The sequence below is a fragment of the Quercus lobata genome, unplaced genomic scaffold (assembly GCF_001633185.2).
Source record: "Quercus lobata isolate SW786 unplaced genomic scaffold, ValleyOak3.0 Primary Assembly Scq3eQI_53, whole genome shotgun sequence".
In the NCBI taxonomy this organism is placed as follows: domain Eukaryota; kingdom Viridiplantae; phylum Streptophyta; class Magnoliopsida; order Fagales; family Fagaceae; genus Quercus; species Quercus lobata.
In genome coordinates, this window is record NW_022154704.1 from 110,965 (window position 1) to 115,472 (window position 4,508).

A 4,508-nucleotide genomic window follows, 5' to 3' on the forward strand; every position below is an offset into this window, starting at 1 on the left:
TATAAATTATAATAAGTTGAATAAAAAAAATTGTGCAAAAAGCGGGCCAATAACTAGTGTTATATTGAAGTAGAAAAACTAAGTTTTTGTGTGTTAAAATTGCATTTGGATACAACAATTGATATGGAGGCATGTGAAGAGTAGGTCCCTTATATGGTAGAATTTGAATTTAGAGGGGATTTTATCATTAAATATGTTATTTTCTTGTAAGCCAAAGCTAAGTAATTCCTGGCCTATCATTTTTATTAGGTTTTTAATAGAGAATGAAATAAAGATAACTAATTTTCGAATTGAGCCCTGGTATTTGTCAAACAATTTTACACCGTCATTCTGTAACTTAAAGCCTAAAATCTCGGTTAAGACTTTGCCTAAGGGGTAATAGTTGGTTCTTGGACCATAAAATCAAGAAACACCTTAAATATATTTGCTTTGGCCTATAAGACTTTTTAGTGTGTTCACCCTAGGTCAATGGGCTTGCACATTTTTCTCCAAAAAAAAAAAAAAACAAAAAAAAAAAAGGGCTTACACGTGTGTACCCAAACATATAATTTTAATGGGGGTTTTAATACTAGGTAAATATAAGAGCATAATGTACAAGAACATGTTTTTCTCAAAAAAAAAAAAAAAGTACAAGAACATGTCCACTTCTTCAAATTGTCCATGTCAACCAAAAAGCAACGAGAGTGTTTGCATTATTTTTATTTTTGATGTAAAGGGTGCTTGCATTATTGATCCTATAGTTACTTTTCTTTTTTGATTGAACCACTCTTTGACAAAAAAAAGAAAAAAAAAGAAAGAAAGAAAGTGAAAGTGAAAGCCAAAACACTCTAGCATTATGGTTCTTCGACTTTCGAGATTTCAATTACAAACTTCTCAGATGTGGTATATGGGCCGCACCTACTTAATTCCGGCGATTGCACTTCAATACGTGGCAACGCATTGTACTCAGAGGTTGCAAAAAAACAACCTAGCTTTGGTGATTTGACCCACATCAGCCCCACCTTCTCACTTAAAAATCTAAGAAGCTCTTTATGTGATGTACTTTTGTTCCAAAATATTGGACACGATTGCCCCATCTCACCTTTCTTCCTTGGTCTTGACTCTTGACACCACCTGATTTTCTCCCACACATAGTGGAACTTCCTCATTAATCATGATCCCGTGGCCTCCATCATCAGCAATTTCTTGCAACTCCTTTGCAAACTCAAGAGCCCTCAACACTTCAACCATTTTGGGTCTTTGATCTCTAACTTCACACACACATTTATATGCGATATTTGCATACCTCTTCAAAGACTCTGGTGATATTTGATCAATCAGATGAGGATCAATGATCTTGTCAAGTGTACCTTCTTCAAAGCACGAATGAGCCCAATATGCCAAAGTTTGATGCTCATCATTTAGGCCCATATCCACGGCTTGTCTAGCACACAGTACCTCAAACAACACCACCCCAAACCCATAAACATCAGACTTTACAGATATAGACGACGAGTATAAAAATAGTCTGGATCCATATACCCGAATGTACCCTTCACTTCAGTGGTGACGTGGCTATGTGACAGTCCTGCATGGCCCAATCGTGAGAGCCCAAAGTCTGAAACTTTGGGTACCCAATTTTGGTCCAAAAGAATGTTGCTGGTCTTGACATCGCGGTGAATGATTGCGTGCTCCTGACCTTCATGAAGGTACAATATTCCCCGAGCGGCACCAATGCAAATCTCCAACATCTGCTTCCATGACAATGGAGGATTATCTGTTTTGTAAAGATGATCACGAAGTGCTCCGTGAGCCATTAACTCATATACAATAATTTTGACTCGTTCATCGTTGCAGTAACCGATCAAAGAGACCAGGTGGGGGTGGCGAAGCCTTGAAAGCATTTCGACCTCTGTCTGAAATTCGCGAAACCCTTGACTTGAAGTTGGCCCGAAAACCTTGATCGCAGCTGGGGTGTGTTCATGATCGATGTAACCTCTCAATACATAACCACAGCCGCCTTTTCCAATGATAAGGTCCCGGTCAAAGCTGTTTGTGGCAGTCTTGATTTCTTGGAGAGTGAAGCGACGGCCGACAGCTTGTAGAATTGGCGGTGTTTCGCTTTTGATGGACTTCGTTCTCATCCTTCTCCGGATAATTGTTAAGAGAAATCTGACAGATATAACACCTACAGTTGCTTCAATGAAGATTACTGATTTTGTGCCGCTCTTGGAATTCTTGTAAGGTAGTGGTTGTGAGGCAGGTGATTTGAGCGGAGATGTGGAAGGGGAAGGGGAAGGGGAAGGAGGGTGTGGAACTTCAGGATTGGGAGCCGCGAGATTGGCATCAGAGTTATTCAATTTGAACAACTCGAGCCCATTGAGGATAGCATCAGAATAACCAGAGCTTGAATTAGCATTAGGACGAAGCTCTATAAAGAGAGGGGTCTTAACATTACTCTTTTTATTTGGTATCATCACAACGTAGTCCCTATATACCGGAATGCCTTGCCCACCGCTCCAAGTGATAACATCAGCAGAAATCTCCAGTGTCTTATTTCTTATGGAAATTCGGAACCCTTTGTTACTTCTCTGCTTTACCTCCGGTTGGATTTTGCAGAAGTGGAGTCTGAACCCCGAGTCCACTGACAATCTCCAAGTAAGATTGTACCGTTTTGTTGTTTTCGGATGTTCTTGTAGTTCGGGCGGTCCGATAGACTTGCTTTGGTGCTGTGTAAGGAGGTATGCTTGTGTAGTTGATCTGAATTGCCCCATTACTAATAGAGTTTACATTTGAAGCAAGAAAGAAGTCGGTGTCATTAAGCCATTTCCGAAAAAGCTTGCCGGAGTCATTTATTAGTGAAATGGAGTGCCCACTTAAGTTTAGTCGGCAAATCATCTCAAGAGCACTGTTGTTTTGGATATGGAACTGAGAGTTATGGCCGACAAGGCGTACACCTTTATCCCCAAATTGACTGTAGTAAAGGCTGGTGGGCATCGAGACAATTTCAATCCCATTTATAAATGCATATGAAGTATTTATAGATGGAGTGAAGGTTCTGTTCTGTGTCTGATTCTGCAGCACATTCACGCAAAATTCTATGACAAGGGATTTTGATCCTATACTGAAGTTTCTAAGTAGAGTGAAGGGACCAGTAGTAACAGTGAAAAAGGCCTTAGACATATCAAAATTATCATGGTATGTAGAAGGGTTAAAGTACAATCTTATGAATTTTTGGCCAGGACTAACACGAAATGTGTAGGTGAATTGAGAATGAAAGATTCGAGCGGTTTTGTAAGGGTCATGATCAATGGATGAGCCATGGGGATTGGAGAGTATACAGGTGTTATTAGATTGTTCTAAGGAAACAAATTTTGAGTGTATACCTTCATCTCCAGTCCAGTCTCGGCCATCTGGGTCAGTTGAGATGCCGGAGGAGCCACAGTTAAGCATGATATCATTGATGGAGGAGTCTGTAGGGGAGGGCTTAGCAGTGACTGTAATTGTTAGGTAATTGAAGGACACAGAGAATAGGTAAACGTAAAATCTACAAGAGTTTTGCATCGTAGACTCTGACAGAACTTAGAAGTGTAAGCGAAGCTGCGAGTGCGAGCGATATAAAAGATGTACATCGGAGAGGGAATGTACATAGCAGTCCCCGGGGAACCCCGCGTGGATGGTCAAGAGAACAGTGTGGTTTCTTTTTGGATATAGAGATGGCTACAATCATTCTCTTTGGAAATCGGAGAGTAGTAGTGACTCTCGGTCCTCCAAGAGAGCCGGACTTCTCAGTTTGATTAGTAAAAGTACACGTCAAAAAGCACACCCTATATAATATTTTTAATTATTAGTCAAAAGCACACTAAAGTTACAAAGAGTGTGGAAAACTAACCAGCACGTGAAAGAAGTACTTTATTATTGCCACAAAGATGGAGTTGATCTTCAAACCTTAAAGCAATAATGCAAATAACAAAACAGAGAGTTGGGTTGTTGTTGGCATAGTAACAATTTAGATTTAACGTCTTAGTCTCAAATAAATATTATAAACACTAATATACTATCATAATTTCCAAGCTAATTAAACACTTATAAACCCACGTTTAAAATTTTTTTTTTTTTACAAGACTCCTATCTTAAGCACACATTCTCAACCAATTAGTAATGTATGAAACTTATCTAATGGAGCTTGTCTATACAGGCAAAACTGGAGCAATGACTCGTCAAACCAGAGGGCAAAGGGGGAAGATGGTAAATAGTGCGTTATGACTCACTTATGTTATTCTTATATTCGATGTCAATAATAGGGCCCTCAACATCCTTTTTTGATGAACAATAAAATTGTATTAAATAAAATATAGCCCCTATGCCTTGAATTTAGTAAATAAGCTAGTGATTGCTTCTTGATGCCATTTGAATGAAGTTATGAAGTGTGCAACAATTTCTCATTACATTCCCTCACTGACATGATCTATAATAAGCTATCATTTTGTAAAATTGAAAATCATGCATTTTAAATGCCAAAACATTTT

The 4,508-nt window shown here is 39.0% G+C and overlaps 1 pseudogene; it reads right to left on the reverse strand.

Annotated features, from left to right (window-relative positions):
* Nucleotides 1-642: 642 nt before the first annotated feature.
* Nucleotides 643-3,621, reverse strand: LOC115972838 (annotated as a pseudogene).
* Between the last annotated feature and the right edge of the window lie 887 nt (nt 3,622-4,508).